Source organism: Lithobates pipiens, unplaced genomic scaffold, assembly GCF_037356315.1.
Source record: "Lithobates pipiens isolate NorthernLeopardFrog02 unplaced genomic scaffold, aLitPip1_a1.2 Scaffold_28, whole genome shotgun sequence".
NCBI classification, from domain to species: Eukaryota; Metazoa; Chordata; class Amphibia; order Anura; family Ranidae; genus Lithobates; species Lithobates pipiens.
In genome coordinates this window covers 195943487-195965459 of record NW_027507789.1, presented here as the reverse complement: position 1 = coordinate 195965459, position 21973 = coordinate 195943487, and the positions used below count along the sequence as shown (strand labels likewise).

Sequence of the window (21973 nt, the reverse complement as noted above, 5' to 3'; positions counted from 1 at the left end):
AAAAAACGAATAAACTGAAAAAAAAAAGATCAAATATCTATAGAACAGGAGTGGTTAGTACCAAAAAAGTGAAATTTCCCTTGAGGCCGGGTTCACAATGTGCAGCCACGGTTCCCAGCATGGGGTACTGTCATGGTTATGCAGTGATCTTCCTGTTTGCTTACCTCTCCTGATGTGTTCAGACTAAGAGGCCAGCCACTTCCACCTGGTGGTTTTTATAACCTCTCCTCTAAGCATGGCTCCACCCCAGGCCCTATCAGGGAACCTTATATTAACCTGTGCACTGCAAGCCAAGAGTGCTGATCAACCATTGTGTATTCCTTTGTGTGTTTAGCTTCCTGTTACCTGCCCTGTGCTCTTCTGTTGTTCTGTTACCGACTTTGGCGTGTCTTTGACTATCCCTGTTTGCCTGTGATCCTGACCTTTTGACTATTCCAGTCTTCTTGTGGCCCCGACCATGGCTTTGTCCCTCACCATCCCTATCCTCCTGTTGCCTACTGTGGGTGTGAGCTGGGGGTCGTGACCTGGAGCCAGTTGCAGCCAAGTCCATCCTCACCACTCGAGGCTCTGGTGAACACCTGCTGGCTCTTAGACTCCGCGCCCCAGGGAATCTTACGCTCTAACCCCAGTGGAACCTGTCTCCCATCCGCAGCAGTCAGCCGTAGAGTCCACAACCTTGCGGTGCACTCCTGATTCCTACGGTGTGCATCTGTCCTCGCCTCAAGGTGACCTGACAGGTATGGTGTGTTTCTACCTGTTCATTGGTTAAGGTGCGATCCAGGTCCGATTGGTTAAGGTGCGTTAAGGTGCGATCCAGGTCCGAAGTTTTGCCTGAATTTGCACTTGAACCAGACTCAAACATGCACAGGACCCTTTTGAAATGCGGCCACCCCTGACCTGTGTGAACTGGCTCCATTGAGAGCCGGTCACACTCGCATGTCATGCAAATTGGATGCAAGGAAATTCGCACATATGTGATCCCAGCCTTAAAGTATAAACAGTTCATGAACTAAAAATCAATATATTTTCTTTAATTAAAATGAGGAATTACTGAAACCATTACATTAAATAGATTGCTAGATCAAGCTGATTGAAAACACATCTAACAAACTAAGGAACAATGAAAGACCCTTTTTCATAATGGGATCTGACTTTTTCATCTTATGCCTTTTTAACATATGCTGCAGTTTTTCTAAAATTGTAATACGATTACGCATTGTGAATAATTTAAGTACAATAGTGCTTACTGGACTTTGATATACCTCTAGGTATCTTCACTTTATGAGATATTAACATCAAGTTTGCATTATCTTAGAATTCCTTTTGTTAATGTAAGGACTTGACAGTCAAAAGTACAAATCCTTTGGCAGAAAACATAGCTCCGTTATATGTATTTTATTTTTGTATTCAGTCTAGAGCTGAAGTTCAGCTTTAAGAAAAGATGCCACCAACTTTATTAGAAAAATATATGTTCAAATAGAATTACCTAATTGTATAGTATCTCTGGCAGATCTCCTGCATGTGATTTGGTGATGCCCCAAGCTAGTTTGCTCCTGGCATCCAGACAAACCTGAATAGAGATCTTCTAACATGCATACTAGGATTTATAGATGAGGAAACCTTTATAGCGCAAGTTTGAAATTCTGTCACTAGATTGTTATTCTTGGCATGTAAACGTGTTGCATTAAAATGTCTCTCTCCTCTTCCCCCTACATTTGAAATACGCAGGTCAACTCTACTCATGACCCATGACTGTTTGTCCCTGGCCTGGCTCCCTTAGCTTTAGTGTCAATGCAGATACTTCAATAATAATACTGCTAGTTTAATACTGCTAGTAAGCTACGTCGGGGTTGGTTTGCTTGGGCTAAGGAAGAGGGGGATGCAGAATTTGGGGTGACTGTGCGTGGTTGGCCAATCAGCTTCTAACTTCAGCTTGTTAAATTAAGCTTTGACAAGAAGACCTGGGGGCTGGTTGATTTCTGTGTGGGTCTGCACTGGATTTTGCTCTCTTCAGATTTGGTGGATTGACCCTTTGATGTTTTTCCCACCCTTCACAATCACATCTTATTCATGTCATCAGTTTTCAGCAGCACATATAATTGTGAACAACTATTTTCATCGATGAAGCACACAAAGGGCAAAATTAGAACTAAAATAGCTGATGAGCATCTTAAGAATTCATTGAAAATTGCTACTACATCCATTGAACTAGATACTGATGCGTTAGTTTGTCAAAAACAGTATCAAACATCGTACTGGTTTTATGTTGCCCTCTCTTCATTTTATAATAAAAATATTACAAATAAATTAAGTTTTATTACTCAGATAGGTACATTATCTATATCAGTGATTGTTAATTTGTGACCTGCTGTTAATTTGTGAGATTGTGTACACAGGACTTTGTTAGGCCCCTTTTTTTTCTTTGGCTCCTTCAGCCTACTAATTAAGGGGAGTGGTTAATTGGTCACGGGTGCTTGAGGCCTATATAATCTTGTGTAGAACTCATTGCGAGTGTTGTCTGCAAGAAGATAGCGGAGTCCCGCGAGAAGACCCCCGAAGACGGAAGACCCCCGGAGCTGTGCAATAAAGTATTTTATCTCGTGTGTTGTGTTTTTTTTGGTACTTTTATTTTACAGGTGAATGGGTAGGGGTACATTGTACCCCATACTCATTCACATAGGGTGGGGGGCCGGTATCCGGGGGCCCCCTTATTAAAGGGGGCTCCCGGATTCCGATAAGCCCCCCGCCCGCAGACCCCGACAACCAACGGCCAGGGTTGTCGGGAAGAGGCCCTTGTCCTCATCAACATGGGGACAAGGTGCTTTGGGGTGGGGGGGGCGCGTGGCCCCCCCTTCCCCAAGGCACCCCCCCCATGTTGAGGGCACGCGGCCTGGTACGGTTTAGGAGCTTGCTCCTCCCCTTTCCTGGCCGGCCGGGTAGCGTGCTCGGACAAGGGTCTGTTGTGGACTTGGGGGGAACCCCCACGCCGATTTTTTTCGCCGTTGGGGTTCCCCTTTAAGTCCATACCAGGCGGCGGGGCCAGCGACGTCTCCTTCGCGGGCCCCGCCTACCTGGAGACGCGCTCGAAATGAGCGGACTTTCTTCCGCGTGTGTGGGCGAGTCCGTTCATTTCAAAAGTAGGGCGGATAGTATGGCGGACTTAGTACGCCGTATTAGTCCGCTCAAAAAGTGGTGTGTGTGGTCAAGTCCGTTCATTCGAAAGTATGACGGACTGTCCGTCGGATTGTCTGACGGACTAAGTTGGCCAGACAGTTCGCCCCGTGTGTACGCGGCTTTAGTCTTGTGCTGTGTCCCGATATCTCAGTGTGAAGTGTTGCTACTAATACTGCCCAGCTCTGCCCTATTGTTGTGTAAGGATGACTCACCTGCAGACAGTGTTTACATGTAAATAACCTTCATTCATATGTAAATAGCAGCACCATTCATATGTAAATAAAAGTGACATTCATATATATCATGCCCCCCTGTAGTGAGGAGAAGACATGCTGTAACCTATAGGAACCAGTGAGCAGTATTACTCTACAGTAATCTCTAGCAACCAATCAACAAGCAGAACTCATGTGCTGTAACTTCTAGCAACTAATCAGTGAGCCGTAATGTGTGCTGTAACCTCTAGCAACCAGTCAGTAAGCAGTAATGATATGCTGTAACCTCTGGCAACCAATCACAATTGCTGCCCGATCTGATACAGTAAACTGATTTTAAGTCTATCTGCTATTTATTGTATGTCTCAGAGAAGGCGGAGAGCGAAATTTCATGGGGGAGGGGGGGCACCCAAGAAATTTTTTGCCCGGGTCCAGTCAATGTTAAAGACGGCCCTGTGGGTGACAGTCAGGAAGGGTAGTCAGGGAGGCTGATCCAGGGCTGTAGCATCCCAATAAGTATGCTCCATTGAGTGACATTGGTGAAATCAGTCAGGGACCAGCACTGCTGGAGCTGAGGAACTCTCCTAGCTGCTGGGGGAAGAACTCCTCCAGTGAAAGTGGGAGGGAAGCAAAGGGAAAAGAAAACAGATTCTGGTGGTAGGGAACTCAATACTTAGAAGGACAGAGAGGCCAATCTGTAACAAAGACCTGAAGCTCTGAACTGTATGTTGTCTACCTGGCACTCGGGTTTGGCACATCACGGATCTGGTGGACAAATTACTGGCAGGGGCTGGGGAAGGCCTAGCTGTCATGGTGCACGTTGGCACCAATAACAAAGTCAGAGGCAGATGAAGTATCCTAAAGAATGATTTTAGGGACTTGGGAGCTAAATTGAGGAAAAGGACCTCCAAGGTATTATTCTCAGCATTACTACTGGTACACCGAGCCACACCAAAAAGGCAGAGGGATATTAGGGAAGTAAACAAGTGGCTGAAGAGCTGGTGTAGTAAGAAGGGGTTTGGGCTCCTGGAGGACTGTGTCAACTTCTCAGTGGATAACCAGTACTGTAGAAGGGATGGACTGCACCTAAATGAGGAGGGTGTAAATCAGGTGGGAATGAAGATGGTCAAAAAGTTGGAGGGGTTTTTAAACTAGGCGATGAGGGGGAGGGTGCAGAGGTAGAGATAGTCAGCGCGGAACATATTCCAGAGGGTAGTATTGGGGCATTAGTGGTAAGTTGACCAAAGCACATAAACCCAAGGTAAGTATAGTAGCAAGTCCTAGTTGCAATCTCGGAAAATCTAATAAATAAGGATAATATGTGACTGGCCTAAACTATGTGGCATGTTCACCAATGCCAGGAGCCTGGCGGACAAGATGGGTGAACTAGAGATACTGTTGTACAAGGAGGATTTGTATTTTGTGGGAATTTCAGAGACCTGGTTCAACAACTCATGATTGGCTGGCAACCATTCAAGGGTATACCCTATATCGCAAGGATAGAGAGGGTAAAAAAGGAGGAGGGGTATGCCTATATATCAAGAATAATGTACAACTGAATTTGAGAGATGACATCACTAAGGGAGCTAGGGAGGAGCTCCAAAGAGATGAAGCTAAGGGGAAAATAATACTGGGAGTATGCTATAGGCCCCCTAACCTGAGGGAGGAAGGGGAGACAGATCTATCACAATTTGGATTATCAGCAAGGATAGGATGTGTTATCATAATGGGAATTTTAATTATCCAAACATAGACTGGGCGGAGGGAACCACGCATTCATCTAAGGCTCGCCAGTTCCTAAATATCTTGCAGGACAATTTTATGGATCAGATGGCAGACGCACCAAGTAGAAATAAAGCATTACTGAATCTACTGATTACCAACAATACAGATCTGATCACGGATGTGGAAATATGGGACAGTCAAGCACAGAGGTGGAAACATGATGCTTTGGGGCTGTTTCTCTGCTAAAGGTACTGGCTGACTTTGCCGCATTGAGGGTTCAATGGATGGGGCCAAGTATTGTGGAATCTTGGGTGAGAACCTTCTTCCCTCGGCCAGAACAATGAAGATGGGTTGTGGATGGGTCTTCCAGCATGACAATTACCCAAAACATACCACCAAGGCAACAAAGAAATGGCTCAAGAAGAAGCACATTAAGGTCATGGAGTGGCCTAGCCAGTCTCCAGACCTTAATCCTATATAAAATTTATGCAAGGAGCTAAAACTTCGAGTTGCCAAGCGTCAGTCAAGAAACCTTATAGATTTGGAGAAGATCTGTAAAGAAGAGTGAACAAAAATAGCTCCTGAGATGTGTGCAAACCTGGTAACCAACTACAAGAAACGTCTTAGGCCTCATGCACACGAGACGCAGATGAAACCTCTGTTAAAAAAAAAGCTGAAACGCGCGTTTTGCCGCGTTTGCATGTCGCGTTTAGACGCGTTTAGACGCGTTTGCGTTTAGACGCGTTTATAAAGATAACATCATGTAGACCCTCCCCAAGCTCTCAAAGCATTTTTTTTAACTATTTCTGCTATTTTGATCAGAGTGAGCAGCAGCAGCATAGAGAGCAGTTGTACACTTGCATTTGCCGTGTCACTTGCCACGGCACCTGCCACAAGTTGTGGATTGTCCACTTGCCACGTCACTTGCCACAAGTTGGGGATTGTCCACTTGCCACATCACCTGCCACGTCACCTGCCACAAATTGTGGATTGTCCACTTGCCACGTCACTTGCCACATCACCTGCCACGTCACTTGCCACGAGATGTGGATTGTCCACTTTCCACGTCATCTGCCATGCCACCTGCCACAAGCTGTGGATTGTCCACTTGCCACGTCACCAGCCACATCACCTGCCACAAGTTGTGGATTGTCTACTTGCCGCGTCACTTGCCACATCACCTGCCACGTCACTTGCCACGTCACCTGCCACAAGTTGTGGATTGTTCACTTGCCACGTCACCTGCCACGTCACCTGCCACAAGTTGTGGATTGTCCACTTGCCACGTCACTTGCCACAAGCTGTGGATTGTCCACTTGCCACATCACTTGCCACGTCACCTGCCACATCACTTGCCACGTCACCTGCCACAAGTTTTGGATTGTCCACTTGCCACGTCACTTGCCACGTCAGCTGCCACGTCACTTGCCACGAGATGTGGATTGTCCACTTTCCACGTCATCTGCCATGCCACCTGCCACAAGCTGTGGATTGTCCACTTGACACGTCACCAGCCACATCACCTGCCACAAGTTGTGGATTGTCCACTTGCCACGTGACTTGCCACATCACCTGCCACGTCACTTGCCACATCACCTGCCACAAGTTGTGGATTGTCTACTTGCCGCGTCACTTGCCACTTCACCTGCCACGTCACTTGCCACGTCACCTGCCACAAGTTGTGGATTGTTCACTTGCCACGTCACCTGCCACGTCACCTGCCACAAGTTGTGGATTGTCCACTTGCCACGTCACTTGCCACATGCTGTGGATTGTCCACTTGCCACATCACTTGCCACGTCACCTGCCACGTCACTTGCCACGTCACCTGCCACAAGTTTTGGATTGTCCACTTGCCACGTCAGCTGCCACGTCACTTGCCACATCACCTGCCACGTCACCTGCCACAAGTTGTGGATTGTCCACTTGCCACGTCACTTGCCACATCACCTGCCACGTCACTTGCCACGAGATGTGGATTGTCCACTTGCCATGTCACTTGCCACGTCACCTGCCACGTCACTTGCCACGTCAGCTGCCACGTCACTTGCCACAAGATGTGGATTGTCCACTTGTCACATCACCTGCCACATCACTTGCCACATCACCTGCCACAAGTTGTGGATTGTCCACTTGCCACGTCACTTGCCACATCACCTGCCACGTCACTTGCCACAAGATGTGGATTGTCCACTTTCCACGTCACCTGCCATGCCATCTGCCACAAGTTGTGGATTGTCCACTTACCACGTCACCAGCCACATCACCTGCCACAAGTTGTGGATTGTCCACTTGCCACACCACTTTCCACGTCACCTGCCACGTCACCTGCCACAAGATGTGGATTGTCCACTTGCCACGTCACCAGCCACATCACCTGCCACAAGTTGTGGATTGTCCACTTGCCACGTCCCTTGCCACGTCCCCTGCCACGTCACCTGCCACAAGTGGATTGTCCACTTGCCACATCACTTGCCACATCACCTGCCACAAGTTGTGGATTGTCCACTTGCCACGTCACCTGACACAAGTTGTGGATTGTCCACTCGCCACGTCACTTGCCACATCCCCTGCCACAAGTGGATTGTCCACTTGCCACATCACTTGCCCCATCACCTGCCACAAGTTGTGGACTGTCCACTTGCCACGTCACCTGACACAAGTTGTGGATTGTCCACTCGCCACGTCACTTGCCACATCACCTTCCACAAGTGGATTGTCCACTTGCCACGTCACTTGCCACGTCCCCTGCCACAAGTGGATTGTCCACTTGCCACGTCACTTGCCACGTCACCTGCCACAAGTTATGGATTGTCCACTTGCCACGTCACATGCCAGTCACCTGCCACAAGTTGTTGATTTTCCACTTGCCACGTCACCTGCCAAGTCACTTGCCGCGTCACCTGCCAGGTCACTTGCCACGTCACCTGCCACAAGTTGTCTATTGTCCACTTGCCACGTCACATGCCAGTCACCTGCCACAAGTTGTTGATTTTCCACTTGCCACGTCACCTGCCAAGTCACTTGCCGCGTCACCTGCCAGGTCACTTGCCACGTCACCTGCCACAAGTTGTCTATTGTCCACTTTCCACGTCACTTGCCACTTCACCTGCCACGTCACTTGCCACAAGTTGTGGATTGTCCACTTGCCACATCACTTGCCACCTGCCATGTCACTTGCCACAAGTTGTGGATTGTCCACTTGCCACGTCACTTGCCACAAGTTGTGGATTGTCCACTTGCAATTGCAATTGTTTAAAATATTTTTCTAATGGTTTTTCATCATTTGCAATCATTTTTGAGATTTTTAATGTAAAAAAAAAGGTCACCTTTAAAAACGCATATAAACGCAAACGCGGCTAAACGCGGTAGCGGCGTTTTGCCGCGTTTTACCGCGTTTTGCCGCGTTTTGCGTCTGAAACGCAGAAATTTTTGTTTCTGAACGCATTTTTTTGCTTCTGGAAAAACGAGATTAAACGCAACTGCATATAAACGGAAAAAAACGAGACTGTGTGCATGGACACATAGGATAACATTGAATGAGTTCAGGTGCAGTTGAAAAAACTGTCCAACTGCATCTGAACGCGCGTTTAACTGCGTCTCGTGTGCATGAGGCTTTAGCTCTGTGCTTGCCAACAAGTATTTCGCCACCAAGTACTAAGTCATGTTTTGCTTAGGGATCAAATATTTATTTTACTCACTGAACTGCAACTCAATGTATAACATTTTATCATGTGTGTTTTTTTGGGGATTTTTGGTTTATATTTTGTGTCTATCATTTAAAATGCACCTATAACAACAATTATAGACCCTTCCTTTCTTTGTAAGTGGGCAAACTTACAAAATCTGCAGGGGATCAAAAAAAATTTTTTTGCCACTGTACATCTGCAGATCAGCTCAGCCAAGATACAACAATGGCAGTGGTTGGCCCAATTTGCAACAGATTTTGAGCATCCATAGTGAAGGCCAAATTTGACAGATATTAGTGCCGATCCTGACTGGCTGCTATATTAAGCAACGGGCAGAAAAAAAAAGAAGAGAAAGATGGACATGGTCCTTGAATAAACAAATCGCCTCTCTTGCCGGAATGATATGCAGCCTCAAATGTGCACTCTGTTGAGTTAGCTGTCCATCTAAAATGAACCCGATCCGCAAATAATCTGCATGCATTAATCACATTGTATAGAAAGTGAGAAATTGAAGTTCCTTCTCATTTACAGTGTACTAACATACACTTGACTACTTTATAAGATATAACAAGATTAATAAGTTCAGAAAGTTCTTGCAGTATTATATATAGAACTGCTGGCTGATGAGCTCATCCTCCATGCAGAACTTCCCAGCTGGCTTTGCTTCTGAACAATTTTAGCTACCTCTAAGTAAAGTGTTTCATAATTTCTCTTGAAGAAAAGCAGGTAGGAGGCTTTAGTAAAGTTTGTTTAACTTCTCGCAATGTAATTTAACCACATCAGCCCCGGAAGGATTTACCCCCTTCCTGACCAGAGCATTTTTTGCGATTTGCCACTGCGCTGCTTTAGCTGACAATTGCGCAGCCGTGTGATGTTGTACCCAAACATTTTTTGCGCTATAAACACAAAAAGACCAACAACTTTTTGCTATAATAAATATTCCCAAGAAATATATAAAAAAAACAAATTTCTTCCACAGTTTACGCCAATATGTATTCTTCTACATATTTTTGGTAAAAAAAAAAAAAAAAAATGTATTATTTTTTTTTACTAGTAATGGCAGCGATCTGTCATTTTTATCAGGACTATGACATTATGGCGGACAGATCAGACACTTTTGACACTATTTTGGGACCATTGGCATTTACACAGCAATCAGAGCTACAAATAGCCACTGATTACTGTATAAATGACACTGGCAGGGAAGGGGTTAAACACTAGGGGGCGATCAAGGGGTTAAGTGTGTTCCCTGGATGTGTTCTAACTGTGGGGGGATTGGCTCACTACAACATAACAGAGATCACTGCTCCCAATGACAGGGAGCAGTAGATCCCTGTCATGTTGCTAGGCAGAACAGGGAAATACTTTGTTTTCCATTCTGCTTCTCCTCGCCGCAATCCTGGGCCACCGGCAAACAGAGTTCATGGGACCCGCAGGCACGCTCCCACGGCATGCGCGCGTGCCACCTGCTAGGCGGTAAATTCAAGGGAACGTATGGGTACGCCTTTTTGCCTGCCCATGCCATTCTGCCGACGTAAATCATCATGCGATGGTTGGCAAGTGGTTAAAGTGGTAGTAAACCGCTGCAGGATAAAATAAAAAAACGTCTGTAAGACAATGGCATAATGTGCTAGTATGCATCACATACTAGCACAGTATGAAATATTTACCTTAGAACAAAGCCCTTCCAGAGGTGCTCAGTCACCGCTGGAAGGGCTAATATCTTCCCCTGGCTTTTCTTCTGGGTTCATGGGCTCAGATGCTGTGAGTGGCCGGAGCCACAATGACGTCACTCAGTTCTGGCAAGAGGCTCTAAAGATCCGGCACGGTATGCCGGACCTTCAGAACATATTCACCGGTGATGTCAGCGGCTGCATGCAGGGTAAATATCTCCTAAACGGTTATTAATTTTACCTACAGGTAAGCCTTATTATATGCTTACCTGTAGGTAAAAATAACAAAACCGACATTTAAAGACCCAGAAAGGCTTTTTTTTCAGGCTGGATTTATTTTAAAGTGTATCTAAGGCCAATTTTTTAATGTTTACTCAAAGCGGAGTTCCACACAAAAGTGGAAGCTCCCCTTATCTCCCCCCCCCCCCCCCCATGACACATTTGTGAGCTTTGTTAGCTTCCAGGAGACCTGGCTGCGACAAGATGCGGCAAGGTCCCCCAAAAGTTCTGCCCCCCTTCCCTTGCCGCAGGGTCATTTACAAATCACAGTGCGCTTCGCGCATGCGCAGTAGGGAGCCAGCTGGTTGCTCTTACAGGCAGGGGCAGGGGGTTGCAGGGGCTAGCACCCGAGAGCCCATGGAAACATCCTCTGGGGCGTCGACGTCGCTGGATTCGAAGACAGGTAAGTGTCCTAATATTAAGTATTTTTAGCTGCTGGCTTTTCATTTTATTCGCGGGGTGGGTGGGGGGGGGGGGGGCTGGACCTCCTCTGTAAGTAAGGAATGGTTAAAATATTTTCAGGCTAATTTCCTTGCAGTTATCGGCATCTTGGGAGTATTTTACCATCCCTTCCTGTCTCAGTGACACAACAGGAAGTGATTAGTAATCTCTCCAGTGAAGTGAGAGGAAATCCCATTTTAGGGCGTACTCACACTAGGCACAGTTGCCTTTTACAGTGCCCAAGCATGATTATGATTATGCCCCCTTCCCACGGTACTGCGTCCACATTGTGCCAAACCGAAGCATGCTTGTGTCATTATCTCTGTAAGCCAGACTACATATGTTTCTTCTTCTGTGTTCCTTGAGTGTTTCAGTGATACATGAGAGTTCAGTGCTCCTTAATGACTTCACCACCGCCCCATAGCAGTTTTACTGCCTCCGGGCCGGCCGCCATCCGGCTTGCTCCCTCTGTGATTATGCAGATCAGCAGGTACCGTGGACTCGATGTTAGCCGATGTCCCATCATATAAGGTCCTCCATCCGATAGTGTCCGCTGCGTACTGCGCATGCGCAGTACACAGCAACACAGATTCCGAAAATTGCCGAGGATGAACGGCGCCTGCGCCGTGAGTCCAGGTTCTATCCCCACTATCCAAGTGGAAATGGAGTAGGAATATAAAAGAGCCGAGCGCAGCGAGGCCAAGCCCGAAGCGTGGCGAGCGAAGCTAGCCTGCAAGGTGCCCTCTAATATTCACAACCCTATGTCCGCTTGGATGGTGGGGCTACCACCTCCACTCAGGGAGCAGGCGCCGTTCAGCTTCAGAGATTTTCCGAAGCTTCGTCTGCTCCGTACTGCGCATGCTATATGATGGCCGGACACTATATGGCAGAACACCAGCACCCGCTGATCATTTGTTACATACCTCCCAACTGTTTGAGATGGGAATGAGGGACACCTATCAGCAAAAGTATGCAGACATAGGACAGACCTCTTGTCACACCCCTTAAAGGAGAATTGTACAAAAAAACAAGATTGGTTAAACCCACAAGTGCTTTTTTTACCACTACTATTTCTTTAGATCGGCTTTTGGAATGTACAAATGCAGCAATTTAGAAATCGGATGAAAGGTTAAGCGCTGGAAAACACTTTTTAATAGATAAAAAGTGCATTGTATATACATCTATATAGATCAGACCAAAATGAGGGACAAATGAGGAGGAATGAGGGACAGAGGAACATTGCTCCACATCAGGGACAGTCCCACGAAATCAAAGACAGTTGGGAGCTATGTTCGTTACAGAGGCAGAACGGCGATCTACTTATGTAAACAAGGAAAATTGCCGGTATTTCAATAGGGAAGGCATGGATCCTGTTTTCCTGCAAAGCATGGACAAGGATCCATGTCTTATCTTAAAAAAAAAAAAAACACCTACCACACAGTACACAAACAATGGCTAGGCACATTGTTAACCCTTTGATCACCCCAGATGTTAACCCCTTCCCAGCCAGTCATTATTGTCATTTGTACAGTGATAGTGCATATTTTTAGCACTGATCACTGTATTAGTGTCACTGGTTCCCAAAAAAGTGTCAGTTTTTGACTGCCTCGATATCGCGGATTGCCGCCATTACTAGTAAAAAATAAATAATTGTATATATAAATTCCATAACTATATCCTATAGTTCCTATTGCACAAACCAATCAATATATGCTTACTGGCATTATTTTACCAAAAATATGTAGCAGAATACATATTGGACTAAATTGGTGAAGAAATTTGAGTTTTTACATTTTTCTTATTGGATATGTTTTAAAGCAGAAAGTAAAAAACATTTTTTTTTAATAGCACAAAAAATAAAAAACACAGGAGGTGATGAAATACCACTAAAAGAAAGCTCTGTTTGCAGGAAAAAAGGGCATACATTTTATTGGGGTACAGTGTTGCACGACCGCACAATTGTCAGTTAAATTAACGCAGTACCGTATTGCAAAAAATAGGATTTTTATAACAGCTTACCTGTAAAATCCTTTGCTTTGAAGTACATCACGGGACACAGAGCCATAGTAATTACTATGTAGGTTATGGGCCACCTTCAGGTGATGGACACTGACACACCCCAAGACAGGAAGTCCTCAGTTTTTGTAGCAAAGCAATACACATGTATACCATAAAGAGGGGAGGGACCTCTGTGTCCCATGATGTAGTTAAAAAAAAAATTTTTTTTACATGTAAGCTGTTATAAAAATCCTATTTTCTTAATCGTACAGCACGGGACACAGAGCCATAGTAATTACTATGTGGAATGTCCCAGAGAAATGCCAACTGAGGGGAGGGAGACACAACAAAAGTAGGGCACCATGAGATCAGAGCACTTATACTGCTGGCTGCAGCACACTGCGCCCAAAGGCGACATCCTCATGACATTTTACATCCACCTGATAGAATCTGGTAAATGTATGGACTGAAGACCAAGTTGTGGCCTTGCAGATTTGAGCCATGGAGGCTTGGTGATGCACTGCTCATGAAGCACTAACAGCCCTTGTGAAGTGCACTTTGATTTGAAAAGGTGGAATCTTCTTCTTTAAACTAAAAGCTTGAACAATTGTTTGTCTAATCCATTTAGAAATTGTAGATTTCGATGCTGCCTCTTTTAGGACCTTCAGGCAAACAAAACATCAGTTTTTCGAATCAGCAGTCGCCTTCAAGTAGACTTTGACTGCTCTTACCACATCAAGAGAATGTAGTGACTTTTCTTCCGTAGAACCGGGTTCTGGAAAAAATTAAGGTAGAACAATATCCTGATTTAAAATGAAAACTTGACACTACTTTCGGTAGAAAGTTAGGATGATGACGCAATACTACCTTATCCTTGTGAATAATTAAATATGGCTCTTTACAAGAAAGAGCAGCCAACACTGATACCCTTCTTTCAGAAGATATGGCTACCAGAAAAACGAATTTCCTTGTCAAAAGGACAAAGAGAATATGTCGTATCAGCTCAAAAGGCTGTTTCGGTAATGCTGACAGAACTAAATTCAAATCCCAAGGGTTCAGGGGTCACGTAACCAGAGGATTAAGCCACATTACTCCCTGAATAAAGCTACGAACCAAAGAATGCAAAGCAAGTGGTCGCTGAAATAAAAACCCCCGAAAAAGGTTGAGACCTGGCCTTTGATAGTACTCAAGGCCAGCTTCATTTCTAACCCTATTTGCAGAAAGTCAATGATTCTACCTATGACATACTACCTGGGGTGCCAACCCTTGGATTCACACCAGGAGACATATGCCTTCCAGACTCTATAATATAATATATGATTCTGGAGGCCGGGTTCCTTGCATTAACCAAGGTAGATATCACTGAACCTGACAGCCTACGCTTCTTCAGAATGTGGATCTCAATAGCCAAACCGTTAAATTTAGCGTTTGTAAGGTAGAAAGGAAAACCGGACCTTGCGAGAGATGGTCTGGACATGGTGGTAGGGTCTATGGGTCCCCTACCACCATCTTTATGAGCTCTGCATACCAAGATTTCCTGGTCAATGCCGGGGCAGAAGAACAGGAGGGAATGCATAAATCAGTGAAAATTCCATGGGAATACCAAGGCATCTGTTCCTCAAGCTAGCGGATCTTTTATTCTTGACACAAAGTTGTCAATCTTTTTGTTGAACCTGGACGCAAACAGATCTATGTCCGGAATCCCCCATCTTTGACATATTGTCAGGAAGATATCGGGGTGAAGAGACCATTCTCCCAGGAACAACTGCTGGCGACTCAAGTAGTCCGCTTGTCAATAGTAATGGACGAACTTCCGACGGGACGTTTTGCGAACGCGGCCGATAGTTCGCAAACCGGAGCGTTCACGGCGGGCCCCATTGACTTCAATGGGAGGTGAACTTCGCAAACCTACAGGTCAAATTTGCAGCCACAAAATAATTAATAGCTATGCAAACATAGTCCCACCACATGGCCAATGACATAACACATGTATGAGGTGAATCTGGGATCGACAACTACAAGCATTCTTTTTTTATATGGGAAATTGTTGTGACAATTCAGGACTGTGGAGCGCATGAAAGCAATGGAGGAGAGGGAAGGTCAGGGACCAGGGTAGGCAAAGAAGAGGGTGCAGGAGATGATCACCAGCAGCGTGACATACAGCAATGACACCTGCACCGTGATAGAGTCATCTGACAACAGCACCGTGATAGAGAGCACTGACATCAGCAGCGTGACATAAAGCACTCACACCAGCACCGTGATATACAGCACTGACAGCAGCACCGTGATAGAGAGCACTGACATCAGCAGCGTGACATAAAGCACTCACACCAGCACCGTGATATACAGCACTGACAGCAGCACCGTGATAGAGAGCACTGACATCAGCAGCGTGACATAAAGCATTCACACCAGCACCGTGATATACAGCACTGACACCTGCACCGTAAGCCGCCCCAGGAGGAAGTCAGCATAGCACAGGGATGGTGGGAGCCCCTCATAATGAGCATAGCACAGGGATGGTGGGAGTCCCTCATAATAAGCAGCCCCAGGAGGATGTCAGCATAGCACAGGGATGGTGGGAGCCCATCATAATAAGCAGCCCCAGGAGGATGTCAGAATAGCACAGGGATTGTGGGAGCTCCTCATAATAAGCAGCCCCAGGAAGATGTCAGCATAGCACAGGGATGGTGGGAGCCCCTCATAATAAGCAGCCCCAGGAGTAAGTCAGCACAGCACAGGGATGGTGGGAGCCCCTCATAATGAGCATAGCACAGGGATGGTGGGAGCACCTCAAAATATGCACAGCAGAGGTACAGCCCCAGGAGGAAGTCAGCACAGCATAGGGATGGTGGGAGCCCCTCATAATATGCACAGCAGAGGTACAGCCCCAGGAGGATGTCAGCACAGCACAGCACAGGGATGGTGGGAGCCCCTCATAATAAGCAGCCCCAGTAGAAATATGACACCGCTCAACCTCTTCAAAGAGGAGGGTACGGGCATATAGTACGGTGTGCTTTTTTTGGACAAGGAAGTGAGCCAAATGAAGAAAGAAGGTCTCTGTGCTCGATTAAAAAAATTGTTTATAGACATATACATGGTCTACTGGTCATATGTGTTGAATTCCTCCGAGATCCATGCTTATTCATTTTTAGAAATGTGAGGTAGTTAACACTGTCGTGAGCTAGGCGAGTACGCTTATCGGTCACGATCCCCCTGCTGCGCTGAACGTCCTTTCGGACAGGACACTGGATGAGGGGCAAGCCAACAGTTCGATTGCAAATTGGGCAAGCTCTGGCCAGAGGTCAAGCCTGCCCATCCAGTAGTCCAGGGGTTCATCACTCCTCAGAGCGTCCACATCGGCCGTTAACCCGATGTAGTCGGACACCTGACGGTCTAGGCGTTCCCTGATGCTGGATCCGGATGTCACCTGTCGATGGGTCGGCTGAAAGAATGACCTCATATCCGAAGTCACCAACACATCTTCAAACCGGCCTCTTCTTGCAGGCACTATTGGATTGGTACCCGCAACTCCTTCTCTGGGAGTGGGAATTGCTCCTCTGCCAGCGCACGCAAAAGCAGAATGCAGCATTTCTCGAAGCAAGGCCTGGAAGTGCTGCATTCTGACAGCCCTCTGTGACGGCGGTAACATTTCCGCCATTTTGTGTTTGTACCGGGGGTCTAAGTACGTTGCCACCCAGTACTGGTCCTTGACCCTTATGCTTTTTATACGGGGGTCCCTATTAAAACACTGAAGCATGAAGGCCCCCATTTGCACTAAAGTGGAAGCGGTGTGGTGGCCTGGCTCCTGCTCATCATCCAGGATAATGTCGTCCTCTTCATTCTCCTCTCCCCATCCACGCACAACAGGGATCCCAGAAAGGTTTAAAGCATGCTCTTCTTGCTCCTCCTCATCCGCCCCGGCACCATCCTCCTCTGACTCCTCTTCAGACTCCTGTTGTTGACTTGTCTCAGATAGAGTAGCCCCCCCTGGGAATTCATCCAGCATTGCGACTTCCTCATCTTCACGCTCCTGCTCCTCCACAGCTTGATCAATGACACGACGCAATGCACACTCCATAAAGAAGGCATAAGGTACCATGTCACTGATGGCGCCATGGCTGCGACTGACCAGTTTGGTGATCTCCTCAAATGGGCGCAGAAGTCTGCATGCGTCGCGCATGAGCAGCCACTGGCGCGGTGAAAAAAAACCCAGCTCCCCAGAACTGGTTCTGCCGCAGAGTTCATACAGGTAGACGTTATCTGCACGTTTCTGCTGGAGCAGCCTATCAAGCATATAGAAGGTTGAGTTCCATCGCGTCGGGCAATCGCAAATAAGACATCTGATCGGCAGATTGTGCCGCCGCTGAATGTCAGCAAGGCGAGCCATGGCCGTGTAAGATCTTCTGAAATGGGCCGAGATTTTCCTTGCCTGCCGCAAGATGTCCTGGACCCCATGGTATTTGACAAGGAATCGCTGCACGACCAAGTTTAAGACGTGTGCCATGCATGGCACGTGCGTGATTTTGCCCTGTTTCAATGCGCTAAGCAGATTGGCACCGTTGTCACACACTACTTTACCAACTGTCAAATTGAGCGGTGTTAGGCACTGATCTGCCTGTGAACGCAAAGCTGAAAAGAGTGCCGTGCCAGTGTGGCTCTTGGCTTACAGGCACAACAGACGCAGCACAGCATGGCAACGTCTCACCTGGCATGTCGAATAGGTTCTGGGGAGCTTGGGCGGCGCAGCGGAAGAGACGCTAGCAGCGGAAAAGGAGGAGTCAGCTGAGGAGGAGAGGGAGGAGGATGGAGTAGGAGGAGGAGGAGAAGAAGAGTCAGCCCTGCATGCAATCCGTGGCAGTAAAACCAAATCTACACGGGTGCCACGGGTTACATGCTTGACGGCCGTCAGAAGGTTCACCCAGTGGGCAGTAAAAGTGATATACCTTCCCTGCCCGTGTTTGCTAGACCACGTGTCTGTGGTCAGATGTATCTTGGCACCGACACTGTGTGCCAGAGATACATTCACTTGCCGCTGAAAATGGCCATATAGCTCTGGGATGCCCTTCTCTGAGAAATACTTCCTTCCTGGGACCTTCCATTGTGGTGTTCCAATGGCCACAAATTTGCGAAAGGCCTCCGAGTCCACCAGTTTATATGGCAGTAGTTGGCGGGCTATCAGTTCTGACAAGCCAGCCATCAACCATTGGGCAAGAGGGTTATCCGGCGTCATCATTTTTTTACGCTCGAACATTAGGCCCACGGAAGCCTGCCTTTTTGCAGAAAAACGTGAGCTTGGCGTAATGGAAGGTGGAGTGGAGGACAATTGTGAGGAGAGAGGAGAAGGAGAAGTAGAAGACGAGGCTGGACGGTGAGAGCCTGCAGTGTGGCTTTGTGTGTTCCGTTGCTCCCACTCGGCTCAGTGATGGCTGCTCATGTGCCTTCTTAAGGCGGTCGTCCCTAGGTGAGTGTTGGGCTTACCGCGACTAATGCATTAACTGCAAAGATTGCAGATGGCAACGCTGTTGTCAGCAGCGGACACGTTAAAAAAAGCCCACACTTCGGAGCCATGTGCCGGTGTCCTGGGAGCGCCAGATGTGACCGTACATGGTCGATGACTCGCTCCTGATACATTTGCAGTCTGCTTTGTCCCTCCTGTGCAATTTAAGTTATTCCTGCTTCTCCTCCCTATCTGCTGGTCCATATCTCCCTCTGAACTCCCCTTCCTCTCTTGTGGGCACCCACGTGACATCACTAGACACGTCATCATCAACGTCACCTTCCCCACCGCTAGAAGTAGAGATCTCGGAGTAGGCAGCAACACCAGGGACCAACCTCCTCCTTGGGCTGATCTGGGTACTGTCGTCAGACTGCTGAGTAGCGGTTGTTGCTGCCTCCTCCTGATCCAATACCAAGAGTGGCTGCGCATCAGAAATGTCTTGCTATGGATCGGAAAATAATTCCTGTGACTCAAGCGGAAGGTATGTGGTGGTGGTGGTGGTGGTGTTGTTGGTGGTAGTGTCTTTGGGGGTGCACATAGCAGAGAGTGAAGAAGAGGGTGCAGATCGAGAGGATGAGGAGGGTGCAGAAGAGTAAGGCTGAGCGAGCCACTCAACCAAGTCTGGTGCGTCCTTTAAAGTAATTGAACACACCTTCTGCAACTTCCCACTTTGGCTCAAGCCTGTTGCTCCTGCCCTACCCCTACCACCCCTGCGGAAGGGCCTGCCTCTTCCTCTGCCTGTCATTTTTTAAATGACCCTGTGACAAAACTCTCAGTCCCTATACCGATGAAGGACTGCTGCAGTATAGGGCAGCGGTCAGCAGTAGTGCACCTCAACCCTATGTATTGTGGACCGATACCAGTCCTTATAGAATGGCAGACTGTACCTCACTCAACCCTATGTACTGTAGTACCCTATACCTTACCAGTCCTTATAAGGACCTTTGTGGACCAAGTAGGTTGTGTGTGAGTGATTAGCAGACTGTACGTCAGTCCCTATACCGATGAAGGACTGCTGCAGTATAGGGGGCAGCGGTCAGCAGTAGTGCACCTCAACCCTATATATTGTGGACCTATAACAGTCCTTATAGAGTAGCAGACTGTACCTCACTCAACCCTATGTACTGTAGCACCCTATACCTTACCAGTCCTTATAAGGTCTTTTGTGGACCAAGTAGGTTGTGTGTGAGTGATTAGCAGACTGTACGTCAGTCCCTATACCGATGAAGGACTGCTGCAGTATAGGGCAGCGGTCAGCAGTAGTACACCTCAACCCTATGTATTGTGGACCGATACCAGTCCTTATAGAATGGCAGACTGTACCTCCCTCAACCCTATGTACTGTAGTACCCTACACCTTACCAGTCCTTATAAGGACCTTTGTGGACCAAGTAGGTTGTGTGTGAGTGATTAGCAGACTGTACGTCAGTCCCTATACCGATGAAGGAATGCTGCAGTATAGGGCAGCGGTCAGCAGTAGTGCACCTCAACCCTATGTATTGTGGACCTATACCAGTCCTTATAGAGTAGCAGACTGTACCTCACTCAACCCTATGTACTGTAGCACCCTATACCTTACCAGTCCTTATAAGGACTTTTGTGGACCAAGTAGGTTGTGTGTGAGTGATTAGCAGACTGTACGTCAGTCCCTATACCGATGAAGGACTGCTGCAGTATAGGGCAGCGGTCAGCAGTAGTGCACCTCAACGCTATGTACTGTGGACCTATACCAGTCCTTATAGAATGGCAGACTGTACCTCACTCAACCCTATGTACTGTAGCACCCTAGACAGACCAAGTTACCAGTCCTTATAAGGAGCTTTGTGGAACAAGTGGGTTGTGAATGATTAGCAGACTGCAGCAGAAGGGCAGCAGTCAAGTATAATATTCTTTCTATATTTGGAAGAAAGAATATTATACGTGTACAAGCATATTACCATACCACTGCCACCAGTCCTGAAAAGAACCTTTGTAGAACTAATAGTAACAGCTAATGATTAAACTGACCCTCACTGCCTCACACACTGCTTCCTGCCTGTCCCTATATAAACTGACAAAACAGAGGCTACTGGAACAATAATTGAAAAAGCACTTTTGTGGACCTGATAGTAACAGCTAATGACTAAACTGGCTTTCCCCTCAGCACATACCGTCCTGTCCCTTTCTCTAAACTGACAAAAGACACTCAGGCTGCTGCAACAAGCACTAGCACAGCACTGCCTATCCTGAACTACACCTAACACCTATACCAGTCCTGAAAAAAACTTTTGTGTACCAAATAGCTAGCGATTTGGGTCACTGTAATCTCTCCCTGCTCCACACAGCAACCTCTCCCTATAGTGACAGAAGAAAGAATGTAAAATGGCCGCCAGATCGGGTGTATTTATAAGTTAGGGGGAATGTCCAAGTGTCCATGTGCTGTAATGTCTCAATTGGCTGTCCTGTACCCCATGATGTATGTGTCATCATAGGTCAAAGTTCTTTTACACAGTAAAACACGGAAGTCTGCCGGGCGAATAGCGCCAATAGTCTGCCGAACAGCCGAAATTCGCCGCGAAACGTTCGGCCATCACTACTTGTCAATTCTCTATTCCTAGAATGGAGACTGCCGATAGGCAAGGTACTTTGTTTTATGCCCAAGTTAGGATATGATTCACCTCACTCTGGGCTGCACGACTTCTTGCCACTGCTGTGGCACTGTTGGATTGGATCCTGACAGGACAATTCCATAACCTGAATGTTCAGCCCCTCAGGGCCAAACGCGCTGCCCGAATCTCTAGAATATTGATGGGCAAGGTCATTTCTGACCTTGACCATTTCCCTTGGACAGTCGCCTCTTCCAGGACTGCTCCCCAACCCGATAGGCTGGCATCTGTTATTACCACTTTTCAGGTAACTGGTAGGAAGGATTTTCCCTTCTTCAGATTCTTGGTTATCAACCACCAACTGAGGCTCTGGCGCATCTTTGGAAACAAAAACATTGGGAAATCTAAAGCTTGGACCTTCTTGTTCCAAGCCGATAGGATACTGTTTTGCAGCAGTCTCAAATTAAACTGAGCATAAGGAACGGCCTCGTATGAGGCCACCATCTTTCCCAACAACCTCATGCAAAGTCGAATAGAAGGATTCTTCTTTGCCTTGACTACCCGAATCAGCTCCCTTATGGCACTGATCTTCACCTGGGGTAAAAATACCCTCTTCTGGACTATATCTATGATCAGACCCAAGTATTACAATCTCCTTCATGGTTTTAAGGAAGATTTCTCTAGGTTGAGAATC

General features: G+C 47.0%; 1 protein-coding gene across 1 annotated transcript in view; it reads right to left on the bottom strand.

Annotated features, from left to right (window-relative positions):
• ZNF831 (zinc finger protein 831) overlaps positions 1-21973 on the bottom strand; it is a 329907-nt gene that overhangs the window by 288164 nt on the left and 19770 nt on the right. The window lies entirely within an intron of this gene.